The sequence below is a fragment of the Esox lucius genome, chromosome 3, assembly GCF_011004845.1.
Source record: "Esox lucius isolate fEsoLuc1 chromosome 3, fEsoLuc1.pri, whole genome shotgun sequence".
NCBI classification, from domain to species: Eukaryota; Metazoa; Chordata; class Actinopteri; order Esociformes; family Esocidae; genus Esox; species Esox lucius.
Window position 1 is genome coordinate 31,594,254 of NC_047571.1, and position 21,263 is coordinate 31,615,516.

Genomic DNA, 21,263 nt, shown 5'->3' on the forward strand with positions numbered 1-21,263 from the left:
ATAGCATCTTCCTATTTTTATGACACATTTAGTATCTGCGAAACCACAACTCAGCAGAGGATATAGGTACTGAAATACTACACTACGCCTTCTGTAGGGCGTAGTGCTCTACAGAAGGTGTAGTGTTCTACAGAGGGCGTAGTGTTCTACAGAGGGCGTAATGTTCTACAGAGGGCGTAATGTTCTACAGAGGGCATAGTGCTCTACAGAAGGCATAGTGTTCTACAGAAAGCGTAGTGTTCTACAGAGGGCGTAATGTTCTACAGAGTGCGTAGTGTTCTACAGAAGGCGTACAGTTCTACAGAGAGCGTAGTATTCTACAGAGGGCGTAATGTTCTACAGAGTGCGTAGTGTTCTACAGAAGGCGTACTGTTCTACAGAGGGCGTAATGTTCTACAGAGGGCGTAGTGTTCTACAGAGGGCGTAGTGTTCTACAGAGGTCGTTGTGCTCTTCATAGGGCGTAGTGCTCTACAGAGTGCGTAGTGTTCTACAGAGGGCGTAGTGCTCTACAGAGGGCGTAGTGTTCTACAGAGGGTGTAGTGTTCTACAGAGGTCATTGTGCTCTTCGTAGGGCGTAGTGCTCTACAGAGGGCGTTGTGTTCTACAGAGGTCGTTGTGTTCTTCGCAGGGTGTAGTGCTCTACAGAGTGCGTAGTGTTCTACAGAAGGCGTAGTGTTCTACAGAATGCTTAGTATTCTACAGAAGGCGTAGTGTTCTACAGAGGGCGTAATGTTCTACAGAGTGCGTAGTGTTCTACAGATGGCGTTGTGCTCTTCATAGGGCGTAATGTTCTACAGAGGGCGTAATGTTCTACAGAGGGCGTAATGTTCTACAGAGTGCTTAGTGTTCTACAGAGGGCTTTGTGCTCTTCATAGGGCGTAGTGCTCTACAGAGGGCGTAATGTTCTACAGAGGGCGTAATGTTCTACAGAGGGCATAGTGTTCTACAGAGGTCGTTGTGCTCTACAGAGGTCGTTGTGCTCTTCAGAGGGCGTAGTGCTTTACAGAGGGCGTAGTGCTTTACAGAGGGCGTAGATATTACACGTTTGCTACCAGCTTCCATTACAAATTAACTGAACCCAACTCACCCCCTAAAAAGAACATTTTAAACCTTGGTCAAACTCTTTTAACCTTGACCATGGAGACAATGTGTACTTCTGACAAATGTGTGTCTTCATGTAGGATTTACAACAGGGTCTCCCAGTGGCATAGAGAAGTTATTTTAACGTTACTCATAGTCGCCGGTACAGGAGTTATGTACTTGGGTCAGATGAAACTGTTTTTACAGTGAATGAAAGCCGAACAAATGATATTGCACATCTTCCAGAGCAAGGCGCCATTGTCGTAGGGATTGGGGAGGTACACTTCCAGTGGTGTTTCATTATTAACGACCAAATGTAATATGTGAATGTGCTTTGAAATTTAACGTGGATGCGATATATTTCATAGTCATAATATGTAACATCTGCATAAAGGAGGGTTGGAAAAACAAGCTGCCCTTTGCGTCACTAACAGGAACATGAAGGTCAAATAGCCCGCACCGAATATATATCTCATCACCTCATTGAATGCCACCCCCCCCCACCCCCCCCAACTGAATGTCAGAGATTTACTTCTTGGTTCAACCCCTCTCTTTCTCCTAGAACATCTCCACCTTTTGTGAGTCATCACAAGCAGCAGGACATGGGTTGTCAGCGAATGTGAACCAGTGGTAGCCCCATCATAACCATCACCACTCCCAGGCTCACCTCTTCTCTGGTAGCTTCTCCTGGGGGCTACCATATTTCCTTCACCCTCACACCAAGGTGATCTTTTCAGAAATCTCAGAATCTCATCAGGCATCACATTTTTCGCACTAGTTATCAGATGTGGCACCATGTCTACTTTGACCTTGGTGGAAACAGAGCATGTGGTGAATGCTGAAATAGTTTTTTTTGGTTTTGTAAAGCTTATTAATTATGTCTACTGGTGAGTACAAAGGAGAGAGTCTGAGTGGTTCAAAATCACCTGATTGTTATTACTCATTTCACAAAATGTATTTAGAGTACTGTGGCTATGTCCAGGTCAAATAAATAATATTTTCAATAGGTCCACCAAATCAAGGAATGAAAACGGTTAACTTCAGATATTGTGTTTTTTAAACGTGTTTTATTGTCTTAACTTAAGAGTGAATGCGTTTGATGGATGAGTGGGTGAGTGTTGGTTCTCTCTGAAGAGCCTCCCCCACACCCGCTTTGTCCAACACTGACTAACTCTGTTCAGGTTGACCTACTTAAATCCAGCCTTTTCCAATAAAACAGTGTTATTAGTATACATGCATCGCTGTCTTTCTTATAAATCATTTGATTTGGGGCCCCATGGTTATCATTGACACGATCCCCACAGAGTGATGAGGTGTTCACAAAACAAAAATGGAAGATGACCCAGTTATGAATCTGCCAAATTCCTAAAAGTGAAGTTAAATTGAATAGGGATTTTGGAACTTCATGCACAGAGTGGAATGGGGACTTTACTAAGGACCAAGGTCCATGTTAAAGGTACATGTCCATTAATATGGTATAAACATATCAAGTGACATCAAAACTGTGAATTATTTCAAGCCAGGCAAACACGAGCGATTCTGTATTTCACTGGTAGAAATGGTCAGTTGGCATATCTTTGTTGTAGGCAAAAGACAACAATGACAATTGAATTTCAGAATGATTTTCAATCATCAGAAGCAGATACTGTTTTATGATCTCAAAAACACTGGCTAGGTAACGAGCTTCAGAGAATCTGTAAAAACCAGAACCGCCCCGGTTTCGAACTACATCAACAGCCATTCGTAAAATAATAGGCATGTTAACTTGATCCATCAGTGAAAAAAAGTTACATCCTAGGCCACCAAAAAAGAAATCGCGAACGATAAACTGCATTTAGTCCTGTTAGTATGTGCTTCACAATGGCACTAATGAGCACTGAGAATCAGTGCTGATCGTTCCCGAGCTGGGAGACCAGATGTCTGCTGGAAGTAGTGTTGGTGGACCAGTTGAAGGCACTCTTCCCTCTTCATACCAATAACCAATCAGACCCTCATACCATGGGTAACTGATCATGCCCAGATTCTAATTTACTTATTCTTCCCATCTCCTCCACCTGTTACTATTCCCCAGGTGTTGGCAGTTAACGAGAATGTGATCTCATTCAAAAGTAAGTAACAGTAAATAAATTTAAAAAACTCCTAGTCCAGTGGTCTATGCTACTGTAACGTCTTTCTGTGAAATCTCCCCCTGTCTAAATCCTGCTTTCCTTTGAAAGTAAGAGTAAACATTCATTCACACTTCTTCTAACAGGCCATCGCAGCATCTGCAGGACTGTGTTTCTTATTGAAAATATTTTTTATTAGAAATGTTTATATGTGCAAACAGGTCAACAGTTTGATGTAGAAGATGCTTTATGCAAAAGGGGAAGTTGTTCCATGATGTTATTGTTGAGAGATTCAATAACCATTCAGGTCCACAGAAATTCAGTCTTCATGAATTACAGTTCAGATTCGGCTGGTTATCTTCAATAAAGTGGTAGAACATACAAACAACGCTGCAAGGAGGGTTTGAATCTGCGCAGGGAAATCCCATTGTATTTCAAATCTAGCACCTTAACAACTCTGACATCACAGCTTCTGTTGATAGGTGTTTCTTAGTAAAATATATTTGTATTAAAAATGAATATTTTCTGAACCATTTGAGGTGAAAGATGCTTTCTTCAAGAGGCAAGATTGTGTCTGTGAGAGTTCCATAACCATCCAAGTCTACAGTGTTTCACAGTCTATATGTTTATATATTTCCTTTCAAACATTGCCTAGTTGGACTGTAAGATAATGAATTAACTTTCAATTCAATATAGTGAAGGGGAAGCGGATAGTCCCAAGATGCTCTATGAGAATTTCAATAACCATACAAGTTAATTCTGTTGACTACTCCCCATGTAAAAGGAATAGAATGGAGAGTCCACGCTGTGATCAGAGTTCCCTGCAGGGGGAAAGCAGAATGGATCTCAAGTCCAACTCCTTAAACACTCGGCCGACTGAGCTTGTATTGCACACATTCTGTTTGGGAGTAAATAATTGTATTAAATATGCTTAGAAACAATGGATGAAAGATTGTGCCTTGATAATCCGTGAGAGACTCAATAAAAGTTCAAGTCGATATTGTAAAATGACAGCAAATAGACTGAGCACTTGAGAAAACATGGGCTTCATGTATAGCCTTCTTTTTTGTGAAAATTACTTTTATTGAAGAGACGTTGTTTGAAAGGAGGGCAGATTGTGCCTTGATGGTCTGCGTGAGAATGAATAGTGTTTCAAGTCAATAATGTGAAATTTCCAAAAATAGCCCAGAAATGGGGTGTGTTCACTTCAAGATAGGTTCACGCGAATTTGGCGGCCTAGAATGTATGCACAAAGAGTAAGGATTGAAAGCAAACGCTGCAAGCAGGGTTCGAACCTGCGCGGGGAAACCCCATTGGATTTCAAGTCCAACGCCTTAACCACTCGGCCATCGCAGCACATGTTTGGATTCTTCTGTTTAGCGAAAATGACTTCTTTGGAAAACACTTTGAGGCTTAATGGTCTCATTGAAGACACGTTGGAGACGCTTTTTGAAGACACTTTGGGCCTTCATTCGGCCATGTGCCAATGGGGCCTTCATTCGGCCACGTGCCAATGGGAAAGCCCATTGGATTTCAAGTCCAAGAACACAAACATTCGGCCATCGCTGCACATGCCTCCCCACCTTCTGTTTTGTGGAGAGAAAAAAGTATTGAAGATGCGTTCTTTGAAAAGATGGCAGAATGTGCCTTGATGGTCTGCGTGAGAATGAATAGTGTTTCAAGTCAATAATGTGAAATTTCCAAAAATCGCCCAGAAATGGTTCAAACCCGTGCGGGGAATACCCATCAAGTTCAAAGCCTTAACTTGTTAGCCACGGCAAGGCTTGTTTTGCGCCCTTCTGTTTCGGGGAAACCACTTTTTTTGAAGACGGTTTGGGGATTGATGGTCGTTTTGAAGACGCTTTGGGCCTTCATGGTCTGTGAGACAATGAATAACATTTCAAGTCAATTTTGAGATATATTCCGAAAATGGCCAGCAATTTCATCAACACACATTCATGTGATTTGGACTCGAGCACAAAGAGGGGCATTAAGAATCAACGCTGTGAGCAGGGTTCGAACCTGCGCGGGGAAACCCCATTGGATTTCGAGTCCAACGCCTTAACCACTCGGCCATCGCAGCATACCTTCCACCCCCTCAGTATGGTGAAAAATATTTTTTTGGAAGATTCTTAGTTTGAAAGAGAGGAGAGGTACTGGTGAGATGGTCTGTGAAAGTATCAGAAAGATTTCATGTCAATTTAGGAGAAGGACAAGAAACCATCCCACAATGGTCTGTGAGCACATAGAAACACCCTCACGTTGAAACCCGCGTGGGAAAGCCCATTGGATTTCAAGTCCAACAACACAAACATTCGGCCATTGCAGCACGTGCCTCCGCACCTCCTGTTTTGTGAAAATTACTTTTATTGAAGAGACGTTGTTTGAAAGGAGGGCAGATTGTGCCTTGATGGTCTGCGTGAGAATGAATAGTGTTTCAAGTCAATAATGTGAAATTTCCAAAAATAGCCCAGAAATGGGGTGTGTTCACTTCAAGATAGGTTCACGCGAATTTGGCGGCCTAGAATGTAAGCACAAAGAGTAAGGATTGAAAGCAAACGCTGCAAGCAGGGTTCGAACCTGCGCGGGGAAACCCCATTGGATTTCAAGTCCAACGCCTTAACCACTCGGCCATCGCAGCACATGTTTGGATTCTTCTGTTTTGCGAAAATGACTTCTTTGGAAAACACTTTGAGGCTTAATGGTCTCATTGAAGACACGTTGGAGACGCTTTTTGAAGACACTTTGGGCCTTCATTCGGCCATGTACCAATGGGGCCTTCATTCGGCCACGTGCCAATGGGAAAGCCCATTGGATTTCAAGTCCAAGAACACAAACATTCGGCCATCGCTGCACATGCCTCCGCACCTCCTGTTTTGTGAAAATTACTTTTATTGAAGAGACGTTGTTTGAAAGGAGGGCAGATTGTGCCTTGATGGTCTGCGTGAGAATGAATAGTGTTTCAAGTCAATAATGTGAAATTTCCAAAAATCGCCCAGAAATGGTTCAAACCCGTGCGGGGAATACCCATCAAGTTCAAAGCCTTAACTTGTTAGCCACGGCAAGGCTTGTTTTGCGCCCTTCTGTTTCGGGGAAACCACTTTTTTTGAAGACGGTTTGGGGATTGATGGTCGTTTTGAAGACGCTTTGGGCCTTCATGGTCTGTGAGACAATGAATAACATTTCAAGTCAATTTTGAGATATATTCCGAAAATGGCCAGCAATTTCATCAACACACATTCATGTGATTTGGACTCGAGCACAAAGAGGGGCATTAAGAATCAACGCTGTGAGCAGGGTTCGAACCTGCGCGGGGAAACCCCATTGGATTTCGAGTCCAACGCCTTAACCACTCGGCCATCGCAGCATACCCTCCACCCCCTCAGTATGGTGAAAAATATTTTTTTGGAAGATTCTTAGTTTGAAAGAGAGGAGAGGTACTGGTGAGATGGTCTGTGAAAGTATCAGAAAGATTTCATGTCAATTTAGGAGAAGGACAAGAAACCATCCCACAATGGTCTGTGAGCACATAGAAACACCCTCACGTTGAAACCCGCGTGGGAAAGCCCATTGGATTTCAAGTCCAACAACACAAACATTCGGCCATTGCAGCACGTGCCTCCGCACCTCCTGTTTTGTGAAAATTACTTTTATTGAAGAGACGTTGTTTGAAAGGAGGGCAGATTGTGCCTTGATGGTCTGCGTGAGAATGAATAGTGTTTCAAGTCAATAATGTGAAATTTCCAAAAATAGCCCAGAAATGGGGTGTGTTCACTTCAAGATAGGTTCACGCGAATTTGGCGGCCTAGAATGTAAGCACAAAGAGTTAGGATTGAAAGCAAACGCTGCAAGCAGGGTTCGAACCTGCGCGGGGAAACCCCATTGGATTTCAAGTCCAACGCCTTAACCACTCGGCCATCGCAGCACATGTTTGGACTCCTCTGTTTAGCGAAAATGACTTCTTTGGAAAACACTTTGAGGCTTAATGGTCTCATTGAAGACACGTTGGAGACGCTTTTTGAAGACACTTTGGGCCTTCATTCGGCCATGTACCAATGGGGCCTTCATTCGGCCACGTGCCAATGGGAAAGCCCATTGGATTTCAAGTCCAACAACACAAACATTCGGCCATTGCAGCACGTGCCTCCGCACCTCCTGTTTTGTGAAAATTACTTTTATTGAAGAGACGTTGTTTGAAAGGAGGGCAGATTGTGCCTTGATGGTCTGCGTGAGAATGAATAGTGTTTCATGTCAATAATGTGAAATTTCCAAAAATAGCCCAGAAATGGGGTGTGTTCACTTCAAGATAGGTTCACGCGAATTTGGCGGCCTAGAATGTAAGCACAAAGAGTTAGGATTGAAAGCAAACGCTGCAAGCAGGGTTCGAACCTGCGCGGGGAAACCCCATTGGATTTCAAGTCCAACGCCTTAACCACTCGGCCATCGCAGCACATGTTTGGACTCCTCTGTTTAGCGAAAATGACTTCTTTGGAAAACACTTTGAGGCTTAATGGTCTCATTGAAGACACGTTGGAGACGCTTTTTGAAGACACTTTGGGCCTTCATTCGGCCATGTGCCAATGGGGCCTTCATTCGGCCACGTGCCAATGGGAAAGCCCATTGGATTTCAAGTCCAAGAACACAAACATTCGGCCATTGCAGCACGTGCCTCCGCACCTCCTGTTTTGTGAAAATTACTTTTATTGAAGAGACGTTGTTTGAAAGGAGGGCAGATTGTGCCTTGATGGTCTGCGTGAGAATGAATAGTGTTTCAAGTCAATAATGTGAAATTTCCAAAAATAGCCCAGAAATGGGGTGTGTTCACTTCAAGATAGGTTCACGCAAATTTGGCGGCCTAGAATGTAAGCACAAAGAGTTAGGATTGAAAGCAAACGCTGCAAGCAGGGTTCAAACCTGCGCGGGGAAACCCCATTGGATTTCAAGTCCAACGCCTTAACCACTCGGCCATCGCAGCACATGTTTGGACTCCTCTGTTTAGCGAAAATGACTTCTTTGGAAAACACTTTGAGGCTTAATGGTCTCATTGAAGACACGTTGGAGACGCTTTTTGAAGACACTTTGGGCCTTCATTCGGCCATGTGCCAATGGGGCCTTCATTCGGCCACGTGCCAATGGGAAAGCCCATTGGATTTCAAGTCCAAGAACACAAACATTCGGCCATTGCAGCACGTGCCTCCGCACCTCCTGTTTTGTGAAAATTACTTTTATTGAAGAGACGTTGTTTGAAAGGAGGGCAGATTGTGCCTTGATGGTCTGCGTGAGAATGAATAGTGTTTCAAGTCAATAATGTGAAATTTCCAAAAATAGCCCAGAAATGGGGTGTGTTCACTTCAAGATAGGTTCACGCGAATTTGGCGGCCTAGAATGTAAGCACAAAGAGTAAGGATTGAAAGCAAACGCTGCAAGCAGGGTTCGAACCTGCGCGGGGAAACCCCATTGGATTTCAAGTCCAACGCCTTAACCACTCGGCCATCGCAGCACATGTTTGGATTCTTCTGTTTAGCGAAAATGACTTCTTTGGAAAACACTTTGAGGCTTAATGGTCTCATTGAAGACACGTTGGAGACGCTTTTTGAAGACACTTTGGGCCTTCATTCGGCCATGTACCAATGGGGCCTTCATTCGGCCACGTGCCAATGGGAAAGCCCATTGGATTTCAAGTCCAAGAACACAAACATTCGGCCATCGCTGCACATGCCTCCGCACCTCCTGTTTTGTGAAAATTACTTTTATTGAAGAGACGTTGTTTGAAAGGAGGGCAGATTGTGCCTTGATGGTCTGCGTGAGAATGAATAGTGTTTCAAGTCAATAATGTGAAATTTCCAAAAATCGCCCAGAAATGGTTCAAACCCGTGCGGGGAATACCCATCAAGTTCAAAGCCTTAACTTGTTAGCCACGGCAAGGCTTGTTTTGCGCCCTTCTGTTTCGGGGAAACCACTTTTTTTGAAGACGGTTTGGGGATTGATGGTCGTTTTGAAGACGCTTTGGGCCTTCATGGTCTGTGAGACAATGAATAACATTTCAAGTCAATTTTGAGATATATTCCGAAAATGGCCAGCAATTTCATCAACACACATTCATGTGATTTGGACTCGAGCACAAAGAGGGGCATTAAGAATCAACGCTGTGAGCAGGGTTCGAACCTGCGCGGGGAAACCCCATTGGATTTCGAGTCCAACGCCTTAACCACTCGGCCATCGCAGCATACCCTCCACCCCCTCAGTATGGTGAAAAATATTTTTTTGGAAGATTCTTAGTTTGAAAGAGAGGAGAGGTACTGGTGAGATGGTCTGTGAAAGTATCAGAAAGATTTCATGTCAATTTAGGAGAAGGACAAGAAACCATCCCACAATGGTCTGTGAGCACATAGAAACACCCTCACGTTGAAACCCGCGTGGGAAAGCCCATTGGATTTCAAGTCCAAGAACACAAACATTCGGCCATTGCAGCACGTGCCTCCGCACCTCCTGTTTTGTGAAAATTACTTTTATTGAAGAGACGTTGTTTGAAAGGAGGGCAGATTGTGCCTTGATGGTCTGCGTGAGAATGAATAGTGTTTCAAGTCAATAATGTGAAATTTCCAAAAATAGCCCAGAAATGGGGTGTGTTCACTTCAAGATAGGTTCACGCGAATTTGGCGGCCTAGAATGTAAGCACAAAGAGTTAGGATTGAAAGCAAACGCTGCAAGCAGGGTTCGAACCTGCGCGGGGAAACCCCATTGGATTTCAAGTCCAACGCCTTAACCACTCGGCCATCGCAGCACATGTTTGGACTCCTCTGTTTAGCGAAAATGACTTCTTTGGAAAACACTTTGAGGCTTAATGGTCTCATTGAAGACACGTTGGAGACGCTTTTTGAAGACACTTTGGGCCTTCATTCGGCCATGTGCCAATGGGGCCTTCATTCGGCCACGTGCCAATGGGAAAGCCCATTGGATTTCAAGTCCAAGAACACAAACATTCGGCCATTGCAGCACGTGCCTCCGCACCTCCTGTTTTGTGAAAATTACTTTTATTGAAGAGACGTTGTTTGAAAGGAGGGCAGATTGTGCCTTGATGGTCTGCGTGAGAATGAATAGTGTTTCAAGTCAATAATGTGAAATTTCCAAAAATAGCCCAGAAATGGGGTGTGTTCACTTCAAGATAGGTTCACGCGAATTTGGCGGCCTAGAATGTAAGCACAAAGAGTTAGGATTGAAAGCAAACGCTGCAAGCAGGGTTCGAACCTGCGCGGGGAAACCCCATTGGATTTCAAGTCCAACGCCTTAACCACTCGGCCATCGCAGCACATGTTTGGACTCCTCTGTTTAGCGAAAATGACTTCTTTGGAAAACACTTTGAGGCTTAATGGTCTCATTGAAGACACGTTGGAGACGCTTTTTGAAGACACTTTGGGCCTTCATTCGGCCATGTGCCAATGGGGCCTTCATTCGGCCACGTGCCAATGGGAAAGCCCATTGGATTTCAAGTCCAAGAACACAAACATTCGGCCATTGCAGCACGTGCCTCCGCACCTCCTGTTTTGTGAAAATTACTTTTATTGAAGAGACGTTGTTTGAAAGGAGGGCAGATTGTGCCTTGATGGTCTGCGTGAGAATGAATAGTGTTTCAAGTCAATAATGTGAAATTTCCAAAAATAGCCCAGAAATGGGGTGTGTTCACTTCAAGATAGGTTCACGCGAATTTGGCGGCCTAGAATGTAAGCACAAAGAGTTAGGATTGAAAGCAAACGCTGCAAGCAGGGTTCGAACCTGCGCGGGGAAACCCCATTGGATTTCAAGTCCAACGCCTTAACCACTCGGCCATCGCAGCACATGTTTGGACTCCTTCTGTTTTAGCGAAAATGACTTCTTTGGAAAACACTTTGAGGCTTAATGGTCTCATTGAAGACACGTTGGAGACGCTTTTTGAAGACACTTTGGGCCTTCATTCGGCCATGTACCAATGGGGCCTTCATTCGGCCACGTGCCAATGGGAAAGCCCATTGGATTTCAAGTCCAAGAACACAAACATTCGGCCATTCGCATGCACAGTGCCTCCGCACCTCCTGTTTTGTGAAAATTACTTTTATTGAAGAGACGTTGTTTGAAAGGAGGGCAGATTGTGCCTTGATGGTCTGCGTGAGAATGAATAGTGTTTCAATGTCAATAATGTGAAATTTCCAAAAATCGCCCAGAAATGGTTCAAACCCGTGCGGGGAATACCCATCAAGTTCAAAGCCTTAACTTGTTAGCCACGGCAAGGCTTGTTTTGCGCCCTTCTGTTTCGGGGAAACCACTTTTTTTGAAGACGGTTTGGGGATTGATGGTCGTTTTGAAGACGCTTTGGGCCTTCATGGTCTGTGAGACAATGAATAACATTTCAAGTCAATTTTGAGATATATTCCGAAAATGGCCAGCAATTTCATCAACACACATTCATGTGATTTGGACTCGAGCACAAAGAGGGGCATTAAGAATCAACGCTGTGAGCAGGGTTCGAACCTGCGCGGGGAAACCCCATTGGATTTCGAGTCCAACGCCTTAACCACTCGGCCATCGCAGCATACCTTCCACCCCCTCAGTATGGTGAAAAATATTTTTTTGGAAGATTCTTAGTTTGAAAGAGAGGAGAGGTACTGGTGAGATGGTCTGTGAAAGTATCAGAAAGATTTCATGTCAATTTAGGAGAAGGACAAGAAACCATCCCACAATGGTCTGTGAGCACATAGAAACACCCTCACGTTGAAACCCGCGTGGGAAAGCCCATTGGATTTCAAGTCCAAGAACACAAACATTCGGCCATTGCAGCACGTGCCTCCGCACCTCCTGTTTTGTGAAAATTACTTTTATTGAAGAGACGTTGTTTGAAAGGAGGGCAGATTGTGCCTTGATGGTCTGCGTGAGAATGAATAGTGTTTCAAGTCAATAATGTGAAATTTCCAAAAATAGCCCAGAAATGGGGTGTGTTCACTTCAAGATAGGTTCACGCGAATTTGGCGGCCTAGAATGTAAGCACAAAGAGTTAGGATTGAAAGCAAACGCTGCAAGCAGGGTTCGAACCTGCGCGGGGAAACCCCATTGGATTTCAAGTCCAACGCCTTAACCACTCGGCCATCGCAGCACATGTTTGGACTCCTCTGTTTAGCGAAAATGACTTCTTTGGAAAACACTTTGAGGCTTAATGGTCTCATTGAAGACACGTTGGAGACGCTTTTTGAAGACACTTTGGGCCTTCATTCGGCCATGTGCCAATGGGGCCTTCATTCGGCCACGTGCCAATGGGAAAGCCCATTGGATTTCAAGTCCAAGAACACAAACATTCGGCCATTGCAGCACGTGCCTCCGCACCTCCTGTTTTGTGAAAATTACTTTTATTGAAGAGACGTTGTTTGAAAGGAGGGCAGATTGTGCCTTGATGGTCTGCGTGAGAATGAATAGTGTTTCAAGTCAATAATGTGAAATTTCCAAAAATAGCCCAGAAATGGGGTGTGTTCACTTCAAGATAGGTTCACGCGAATTTGGCAGCCTAGAATGTAAGCACAAAGAGTTAGGATTGAAAGCAAACGCTGCAAGCAGGGTTCGAACCTGCGCGGGGAAACCCCATTGGATTTCAAGTCCAACGCCTTAACCACTCGGCCATCGCAGCACATGTTTGGACTCTTCTGTTTAGCGAAAATGACTTCTTTGGAAAACACTTTGAGGCTTAATGGTCTCATTGAAGACACGTTGGAGACGCTTTTTGAAGACACTTTGGGCCTTCATTCGGCCATGTGCCAATGGGGCCTTCATTCGGCCACGTGCCAATGGGAAAGCCCATTGGATTTCAAGTCCAAGAACACAAACATTCGGCCATTGCAGCACGTGCCTCCGCACCTCCTGTTTTGTGAAAATTACTTTTATTGAAGAGACGTTGTTTGAAAGGAGGGCAGATTGTGCCTTGATGGTCTGCATGAGAATGAATAGTGTTTCAAGTCAATAATGTGAAATTTCCAAAAATAGCCCAGAAATGGGGTGTGTTCACTTCAAGATAGGTTCACGCGAATTTGGCGGCCTAGAATGTAAGCACAAAGAGTTAGGATTGAAAGCAAACGCTGCAAGCAGGGTTCGAACCTGCGCGGGGAAACCCCATTGGATTTCAAGTCCAACGCCTTAACCACTCGGCCATCGCAGCACATGTTTGGTCTGTTCTGTTTAGCGAAAATGACTTCTTTGGAAAACACTTTGAGGCTTAATGGTCTCATTGAAGACACGTTGGAGACGCTTTTTGAAGACACTTTGGGCCTTCATTCGGCCATGTGCCAATGGGGCCTTCATTCGGCCACGTGCCAATGGGAAAGCCCATTGGATTTCAAGTCCAAGAACACAAACATTCGGCCATTGCAGCACGTGCCTCCGCACCTCCTGTTTTGTGAAAATTACTTTTATTGAAGAGACGTTGTTTGAAAGGAGGGCAGATTGTGCCTTGATGGTCTGCGTGAGAATGAATAGTGTTTCATGTCAATAATGTGAAATTTCCAAAAATAGCCCAGAAATGGTTCAAACCCGTGCGGGGAATACCCATCAAGTTCAAAGCCTTAACTTGTTAGCCACGGCAAGGCTTGTTTTGCGCCCTTCTGTTTCGGGGAAACCACTTTTTTTGAAGACGGTTTGGGGATTGATGGTCGTTTTGAAGACGCTTTGGGCCTTCATGGTCTGTGAGACAATGAATAACATTTCAAGTCAATTTTGAGATATATTCCGAAAATGGCCAGCAATTTCATCAACACACATTCATGTGATTTGGACTCGAGCACAAAGAGGGGCATTAAGAATCAACGCTGTGAGCAGGGTTCGAACCTGCGCGGGGAAACCCCATTGGATTTCGAGTCCAACGCCTTAACCACTCGGCCATCGCAGCATACCTTCCACCCCCTCAGTATGGTGAAAAATATTTTTTTGGAAGATTCTTAGTTTGAAAGAGAGGAGAGGTACTGGTGAGATGGTCTGTGAAAGTATCAGAAAGATTTCATGTCAATTTAGGAGAAGGACAAGAAACCATCCCACAATGGTCTGTGAGCACATAGAAACACCCTCACGTTGAAACCCGCGTGGGAAAGCCCATTGGATTTCAAGTCCAACAACACAAACATTCGGCCATTGCAGCACGTGCCTCCGCACCTCCTGTTTTGTGAAAATTACTTTTATTGAAGAGACGTTGTTTGAAAGGAGGGCAGATTGTGCCTTGATGGTCTGCATGAGAATGAATAGTGTTTCAAGTCAATAATGTGAAATTTCCAAAAATAGCCCAGAAATGGGGTGTGTTCACTTCAAGATAGGTTCACGCGAATTTGGCGGCCTAGAATGTAAGCACAAAGAGTTAGGATTGAAAGCAAACGCTGCAAGCAGGGTTCGAACCTGCGCGGGGAAACCCCATTGGATTTCAAGTCCAACGCCTTAACCACTCGGCCATCGCAGCACATGTTTGGATTCTTCTGTTTTGCGAAAATGACTTCTTTGGAAAACACTTTGAGGCTTAATGGTCTCATTGAAGACACGTTGGAGACGCTTTTTGAAGACACTTTGGGCCTTCATTCGGCCATGTGCCAATGGGGCCTTCATTCGGCCACGTGCCAATGGGAAAGCCCATTGGATTTCAAGTCCAAGAACACAAACATTCGGCCATTGCAGCACGTGCCTCCGCACCTCCTGTTTTGTGAAAATTACTTTTATTGAAGAGACGTTGTTTGAAAGGAGGGCAGATTGTGCCTTGATGGTCTGCGTGAGAATGAATAGTGTTTCAAGTCAATAATGTGAAATTTCCAAAAATAGCCCAGAAATGGGGTGTGTTCACTTCAAGATAGGTTCACGCGAATTTGGCGGCCTAGAATGTAAGCACAAAGAGTAAGGATTGAAAGCAAACGCTGCAAGCAGGGTTCGAACCTGCGCGGGGAAACCCCATTGGATTTCAAGTCCAACGCCTTAACCACTCGGCCATCGCAGCACATGTTTGGACTCCTCTGTTTAGCGAAAATGACTTCTTTGGAAAACACTTTGAGGCTTAATGGTCTCATTGAAGACACGTTGGAGACGCTTTTTGAAGACACTTTGGGCCTTCATTCGGCCATGTGCCAATGGGGCCTTCATTCGGCCACGTGCCAATGGGAAAGCCCATTGGATTTCAAGTCCAAGAACACAAACATTCGGCCATTGCAGCACGTGCCTCCGCACCTCCTGTTTTGTGAAAATTACTTTTATTGAAGAGACGTTGTTTGAAAGGAGGGCAGATTGTGCCTTGATGGTCTGCGTGAGAATGAATAGTGTTTCAATGTCAATAATGTGAAATTTCCAAAAATCGCCCAGAAATGGTTCAAACCCGTGCGGGGAATACCCATCAAGTTCAAAGCCTTAACTTGTTAGCCACGGCAAGGCTTGTTTTGCGCCCTTCTGTTTCGGGGAAACCACTTTTTTTGAAGACGGTTTGGGGATTGATGGTCGTTTTGAAGACGCTTTGGGCCTTCATGGTCTGTGAGACAATGAATAACATTTCAAGTCAATTTTGAGATATATTCCGAAAATGGCCAGCAATTTCATCAACACACATTCATGTGATTTGGACTCGAGCACAAAGAGGGGCATTAAGAATCAACGCTGTGAGCAGGGTTCGAACCTGCGCGGGGAAACCCCATTGGATTTCGAGTCCAACGCCTTAACCACTCGGCCATCGCAGCATACCTTCCACCCCCTCAGTATGGTGAAAAATATTTTTTTGGAAGATTCTTAGTTTGAAAGAGAGGAGAGGTACTGGTGAGATGGTCTGTGAAAGTATCAGAAAGATTTCATGTCAATTTAGGAGAAGGACAAGAAACCATCCCACAATGGTCTGTGAGCACATAGAAACACCCTCACGTTGAAACCCGCGTGGGAAAGCCCATTGGATTTCAAGTCCAACAACACAAACATTCGGCCATTGCAGCACGTGCCTCCGCACCTCCTGTTTTGTGAAAATTACTTTTATTGAAGAGACGTTGTTTGAAAGGAGGGCAGATTGTGCCTTGATGGTCTGCGTGAGAATGAATAGTGTTTCAAGTCAATAATGTGAAATTTCCAAAATAGCCCAGAAATGGGGTGTGTTCACTTCAAGATAGGTTCACGCGAATTTGGCGGCCTAGAATGTAAGCACAAAGAGTTAGGATTGAAAGCAAACGCTGCAAGCAGGGTTCGAACCTGCGCGGGGAAACCCCATTGGATTTCAAGTCCAACGCCTTAACCACTCGGCCATCGCAGCACATGTTTGGACTCCTCTGTTTAGCGAAAATGACTTCTTTGGAAAACACTTTGAGGCTTAATGGTCTCATTGAAGACACGTTGGAGACGCTTTTTGAAGACACTTTGGGCCTTCATTCGGCCATGTGCCAATGGGGCCTTCATTCGGCCACGTGCCAATGGGAAAGCCCATTGGATTTCAAGTCCAAGAACACAAACATTCGGCCATTGCAGCACGTGCCTCCGCACCTCCTGTTTTGTGAAAATTACTTTTATTGAAGAGACGTTGTTTGAAAGGAGGGCAGATTGTGCCTTGATGGTCTGCGTGAGAATGAATAGTGTTTCATGTCAATAATGTGAAATTTCCAAAAATCGCCCAGAAATGGTTCAAACCCGTGCGGGGAATACCCATCAAGTTCAAAGCCTTAACTTGTTAGCCACGGCAAGGCTTGTTTTGCGCCCTTCTGTTTCGGGGAAACCACTTTTTTTGAAGACGGTTTGGGGATTGATGGTCGTTTTGAAGACGCTTTGGGCCTTCATGGTCTGTGAGACAATGAATAACATTTCAAGTCAATTTTGAGATATATTCCGAAAATGGCCAGCAATTTCATCAACACACATTCATGTGATTTGGACTCGAGCACAAAGAGGGGCATTAAGAATCAACGCTGTGAGCAGGGTTCGAACCTGCGCGGGGAAACCCCATTGGATTTCGAGTCCAACGCCTTAACCACTCGGCCATCGCAGCATACCTTCCACCCCCTCAGTATGGTGAAAAATATTTTTTTGGAAGATTCTTAGTTTGAAAGAGAGGAGAGGTACTGGTGAGATGGTCTGTGAAAGTATCAGAAAGATTTCATGTCAATTTAGGAGAAGGACAAGAAACCATCCCACAATGGTCTGTGAGCACATAGAAACACCCTCACGTTGAAACCCGCGTGGGAAAGCCCATTGGATTTCAAGTCCAACAACACAAACATTCGGCCATTGCAGCACGTGCCTCCGCACCTCCTGTTTTGTGAAAATTACTTTTATTGAAGAGACGTTGTTTGAAAGGAGGGCAGATTGTGCCTTGATGGTCTGCAGTGAGAATGAATAGTGTTTCAAGTCAATAATGTGAAATTTCCAAAAATAGCCCAGAAATGGGGTGTGTTCACTTCAAGATAGGTTCACGCGAATTTGGCGGCCTAGAATGTAAGCACAAAGAGTTAGGATTGAAAGCAAACGCTGCAAGCAGGGTTCGAACCTGCGCAGGGAAACCCCATTGGATTTCAAGTCCAACGCCTTAACCACTCGGCCATCGCAGCACATGTTTGGACTCTTCTGTTTAGCGAAAATGACTTCTTTGGAAAACACTTTGAGGCTTAATGGTCTCATTGAAGACACGTTGGAGACGCTTTTTGAAGACACTTTGGGCCTTCATTCGGCCATGTGCCAATGGGGCCTTCATTCGGCCACGTGCCAATGGGAAAGCCCATTGGATTTCAAGTCCAAGAACACAAACATTCGGCCATTGCAGCACGTGCCTCCGCACCTCCTGTTTTGTGAAAATTACTTTTATTGAAGAGACGTTGTTTGAAAGGAGGGCAGATTGTGCCTTGATGGTCTGCGTGAGAATGAATAGTGTTTCAAGTCAATAATGTGAAATTTCCAAAAATCGCCCAGAAATGGTTCAAACCCGTGCGGGGAATACCCATCAAGTTCAAAGCCTTAACTTGTTAGCCACGGCAAGGCTTGTTTTGCGCCCTTCTGTTTCGGGGAAACCACTTTTTTTGAAGACGGTTTGGGGATTGATGGTCGTTTTGAAGACGCTTTGGGCCTTCATGGTCTGTGAGACAATGAATAACATTTCAAGTCAATTTTGAGATATATTCCGAAAATGGCCAGCAATTTCATCAACACACATTCATGTGATTTGGACTCGAGCACAAAGAGGGGCATTAAGAATCAACGCTGTGAGCAGGGTTCGAACCTGCGCGGGGAAACCCCATTGGATTTCGAGTCCAACGCCTTAACCACTCGGCCATCGCAGCATACCTTCCACCCCCTCAGTATGGTGAAAAATATTTTTTTGGAAGATTCTTAGTTTGAAAGAGAGGAGAGGTACTGGTGAGATGGTCTGTGAAAGTATCAGAAAGATTTCATGTCAATTTAGGAGAAGGACAAGAAACCATCCCACAATGGTCTGTGAGCACATAGAAACACCCTCACGTTGAAACCCGCGTGGGAAAGCCCATTGGATTTCAAGTCCAACAACACAAACATTCGGCCATTGCAGCACGTGCCTCCGCACCTCCTGTTTTGTGAAAATTACTTTTATTGAAGAGACGTTGTTTGAAAGGAGGGCAGATTGTGCCTTGATGGTCTGCGTGAGAATGAATAGTGTTTCAAGTCAATAATGTGAAATTTCCAAAAATGGGGTGTGTTCACTTCAAGATAGGTTCACGCGAATTTGGCGGCCTAGAATGTAAGCACAAAGAGTTAGGATTGAAAGCAAACGCTGCAAGCAGGGTTCGAACCTGCGCGGGGAAACCCCATTGGATTTCAAGTCCAACGCCTTAACCACTCGGCCATCGCAGCACATGTTTGGACTCCTCTGTTTAGCGAAAATGACTTCTTTGGAAAACACTTTGAGGCTTAATGGTCTCATTGAAGACACGTTGGAGACGCTTTTTGAAGACACTTTGGGCCTTCATTCGGCCATGTGCCAATGGGGCCTTCATTCGGCCACGTGCCAATGGGAAAGCCCATTGGATTTCAAGTCCAAGAACACAAACATTCGGCCATTGCAGCACGTGCCTCCGCACCTCCTGTTTTGTGAAAATTACTTTTATTGAAGAGACGTTGTTTGAAAGGAGGGCAGATTGTGCCTTGATGGTCTGCGTGAGAATGAATAGTGTTTCATGTCAATAATGTGAAATTTCCAAAAATCGCCCAGAAATGGTTCAAACCCGTGCGGGGAATACCCATCAAGTTCAAAGCCTTAACTTGTTAGCCACGGCAAGGCTTGTTTTGCGCCCTTCTGTTTCGGGGAAACCACTTTTTTTGAAGACGGTTTGGGGATTGATGGTCGTTTTGAAGACGCTTTGGGCCTTCATGGTCTGTGAGACAATGAATAACATTTCAAGTCAATTTTGAGATATATTCCGAAAATGGCCAGCAATTTCATCAACACACATTCATGTGATTTGGACTCGAGCACAAAGAGGGGCATTAAGAATCAACGCTGTGAGCAGGGTTCGAACCTGCGCGGGGAAACCCCATTGGATTTCGAGTCCAACGCCTTAACCACTCGGCCATCGCAGCATACCTTCCACCCCCTCAGTATGGTGAAAAATATTTTTTTTGGAAGATTCTTAGTTTGAAAGAGAGGAGAGGTACTGGTGAGATGGTCTGTGAAAGTATCAGAAAGATTTCATGTCAATTTAGGAGAAGGACAAGAAACCATCCCACAATGGTCTGTGAGCACATAGAAACACCCTCACGTTGAAACCCGCGTGGGAAAGCCCATTGGATTTCAAGTCCAACAACACAAACATTCGGCCATTGCAGCACGTGCCTCCGCACCTCCTGTTTTGTGAAAATTACTTTTATTGAAGAGACGTTGTTTGAAAGGAGGGCAGATTGTGCCTTGATGGTCTGCGTGAGAATGAATAGTGTTTCAAGTCAATAATGTGAAATATCCAAAAATAGCCCAGAAATGGGGTGTGTTCACTTCAAGATAGGTTCACGCGAATTTGGCGGCCTAGAATGTAAGCACAAAGAGTTAGGATTGAAAGCAAACGCTGCAAGCAGGGTTCGAACCTGCGCAGGGAAACCCCATTGGATTTCAAGTCCAACGCCTTAACCACTCAGCCATCGCAGCACATGTTTGGATTCTTCTGTTTAGCGAAAATGACTTCTTTGGAAAACACTTTGAGGCTTAATGGTCTCATTGAAGACACGTTGGAGACGCTTTTTGAAGACACTTTGGGCCTTCATTCGGCCATGTACCAATGGGGCCTTCATTCGGCCACGTGCCAATGGGAAAGCCCATTGGATTTCAAGTCCAAGAACACAAACATTCGGCCATTGCAGCACGTGCCTCCGCACCTCCTGTTTTGTGAAAATTACTTTTATTGAAGAGACGTTGTTTGAAAGGAGGGCAGATTGTGCCTTGATGGTCTGCGTGAGAATGAATAGTGTTTCAAGTCAATAATGTGAAATTTCCAAAAATCGCCCAGAAATGGTTCAAACCCGTGCGGGGAATACCCATCAAGTTCAAAGCCTTAACTTGTTAGCCACGGCAAGGCTTGTTTTGCGCCCTTCTGTTTCGGGGAAACCACTTTTTTTGAAGACGGTTTGGGGATTGATGGTCGTTTTAAAGACGCTTTGGGCCTTCATGGTCTGTGAGACAATGAATAACATTTCAAGTCAATTTTGAGATATATTCCGAAAATGGCCAGCAATTTCATCAACACACATTCATGTGATTTGGACTCGAGCACAAAGAGGGGCATTAAGAATCAACGCTGTGAGCAGGGTTCGAACCTGTGCGGGGAAACCCCATTGGATTTCGAGTCCAACGCCTTAACCACTCGGCCATCGCAGCATACCTTCCACCCCCTCAGTATGGTGAAAAATATTTTTTTGGAAGATTCTTAGTTTGAAAGAGAGGAGAGGTACTGGTGAGATGGTCTGTGAAAGTATCAAAAAGATTTCATGTCAATTTAGGAGAAGGACAAGAAACCATCCCACAATGGTCTGTGAGCACATAGAAACACCCTCACGTTGAAACCCGCGTGGGAAAGCCCATTGGATTTTAAGTCCAAGAACACAAACATTCGGCCATT

General features: G+C 44.7%; 28 non-coding genes across 28 annotated transcripts; all 28 read right to left on the bottom strand.

Annotated features, from left to right (window-relative positions):
- Positions 1-4,460: 4,460 nt before the first annotated feature.
- On the bottom strand, positions 4,461-4,542 carry trnas-uga. The gene has a single exon. It is a non-coding gene; the product is annotated as a tRNA-Ser (tRNA).
- A 645-nt stretch (positions 4,543-5,187) lies between these two features.
- trnas-cga lies at positions 5,188-5,269 on the bottom strand. Its single transcript has one exon. It is a non-coding gene; the product is annotated as a tRNA-Ser (tRNA).
- Positions 5,270-5,745: 476 nt separating this feature from the next.
- Positions 5,746-5,827, bottom strand: trnas-uga. Its single transcript has one exon. It is a non-coding gene; the product is annotated as a tRNA-Ser (tRNA).
- Positions 5,828-6,471: 644 nt separating this feature from the next.
- On the bottom strand, positions 6,472-6,553 carry trnat-cgu. The gene has a single exon. It is a non-coding gene; the product is annotated as a tRNA-Ser (tRNA).
- A 476-nt stretch (positions 6,554-7,029) lies between these two features.
- On the bottom strand, positions 7,030-7,111 carry trnas-uga. The gene has a single exon. It is a non-coding gene; the product is annotated as a tRNA-Ser (tRNA).
- A 443-nt stretch (positions 7,112-7,554) lies between these two features.
- trnas-uga lies at positions 7,555-7,636 on the bottom strand. Its single transcript has one exon. It is a non-coding gene; the product is annotated as a tRNA-Ser (tRNA).
- Positions 7,637-8,079: 443 nt separating this feature from the next.
- trnas-uga lies at positions 8,080-8,161 on the bottom strand. The gene has a single exon. It is a non-coding gene; the product is annotated as a tRNA-Ser (tRNA).
- A 443-nt stretch (positions 8,162-8,604) lies between these two features.
- Positions 8,605-8,686, bottom strand: trnas-uga. The gene has a single exon. It is a non-coding gene; the product is annotated as a tRNA-Ser (tRNA).
- A 644-nt stretch (positions 8,687-9,330) lies between these two features.
- trnas-cga lies at positions 9,331-9,412 on the bottom strand. The gene has a single exon. It is a non-coding gene; the product is annotated as a tRNA-Ser (tRNA).
- Positions 9,413-9,888: 476 nt separating this feature from the next.
- On the bottom strand, positions 9,889-9,970 carry trnas-uga. The gene has a single exon. It is a non-coding gene; the product is annotated as a tRNA-Ser (tRNA).
- Positions 9,971-10,413: 443 nt separating this feature from the next.
- Positions 10,414-10,495, bottom strand: trnas-uga. The gene has a single exon. It is a non-coding gene; the product is annotated as a tRNA-Ser (tRNA).
- A 443-nt stretch (positions 10,496-10,938) lies between these two features.
- On the bottom strand, positions 10,939-11,020 carry trnas-uga. The gene has a single exon. It is a non-coding gene; the product is annotated as a tRNA-Ser (tRNA).
- Positions 11,021-11,670: 650 nt separating this feature from the next.
- Positions 11,671-11,752, bottom strand: trnas-cga. The gene has a single exon. It is a non-coding gene; the product is annotated as a tRNA-Ser (tRNA).
- Positions 11,753-12,228: 476 nt separating this feature from the next.
- On the bottom strand, positions 12,229-12,310 carry trnas-uga. Its single transcript has one exon. It is a non-coding gene; the product is annotated as a tRNA-Ser (tRNA).
- A 443-nt stretch (positions 12,311-12,753) lies between these two features.
- trnas-uga lies at positions 12,754-12,835 on the bottom strand. Its single transcript has one exon. It is a non-coding gene; the product is annotated as a tRNA-Ser (tRNA).
- Positions 12,836-13,278: 443 nt separating this feature from the next.
- Positions 13,279-13,360, bottom strand: trnas-uga. The gene has a single exon. It is a non-coding gene; the product is annotated as a tRNA-Ser (tRNA).
- A 644-nt stretch (positions 13,361-14,004) lies between these two features.
- Positions 14,005-14,086, bottom strand: trnas-cga. The gene has a single exon. It is a non-coding gene; the product is annotated as a tRNA-Ser (tRNA).
- Positions 14,087-14,562: 476 nt separating this feature from the next.
- trnas-uga lies at positions 14,563-14,644 on the bottom strand. The gene has a single exon. It is a non-coding gene; the product is annotated as a tRNA-Ser (tRNA).
- Positions 14,645-15,087: 443 nt separating this feature from the next.
- On the bottom strand, positions 15,088-15,169 carry trnas-uga. Its single transcript has one exon. It is a non-coding gene; the product is annotated as a tRNA-Ser (tRNA).
- Positions 15,170-15,814: 645 nt separating this feature from the next.
- trnas-cga lies at positions 15,815-15,896 on the bottom strand. Its single transcript has one exon. It is a non-coding gene; the product is annotated as a tRNA-Ser (tRNA).
- Positions 15,897-16,371: 475 nt separating this feature from the next.
- On the bottom strand, positions 16,372-16,453 carry trnas-uga. Its single transcript has one exon. It is a non-coding gene; the product is annotated as a tRNA-Ser (tRNA).
- Positions 16,454-17,097: 644 nt separating this feature from the next.
- Positions 17,098-17,179, bottom strand: trnas-cga. The gene has a single exon. It is a non-coding gene; the product is annotated as a tRNA-Ser (tRNA).
- A 477-nt stretch (positions 17,180-17,656) lies between these two features.
- Positions 17,657-17,738, bottom strand: trnas-uga. Its single transcript has one exon. It is a non-coding gene; the product is annotated as a tRNA-Ser (tRNA).
- Positions 17,739-18,382: 644 nt separating this feature from the next.
- trnas-cga lies at positions 18,383-18,464 on the bottom strand. Its single transcript has one exon. It is a non-coding gene; the product is annotated as a tRNA-Ser (tRNA).
- A 465-nt stretch (positions 18,465-18,929) lies between these two features.
- Positions 18,930-19,011, bottom strand: trnas-uga. Its single transcript has one exon. It is a non-coding gene; the product is annotated as a tRNA-Ser (tRNA).
- A 644-nt stretch (positions 19,012-19,655) lies between these two features.
- Positions 19,656-19,737, bottom strand: trnas-cga. The gene has a single exon. It is a non-coding gene; the product is annotated as a tRNA-Ser (tRNA).
- Positions 19,738-20,214: 477 nt separating this feature from the next.
- Positions 20,215-20,296, bottom strand: trnas-uga. The gene has a single exon. It is a non-coding gene; the product is annotated as a tRNA-Ser (tRNA).
- Positions 20,297-20,940: 644 nt separating this feature from the next.
- On the bottom strand, positions 20,941-21,022 carry trnas-cga. Its single transcript has one exon. It is a non-coding gene; the product is annotated as a tRNA-Ser (tRNA).
- Positions 21,023-21,263: the final 241 nt, after the last annotated feature.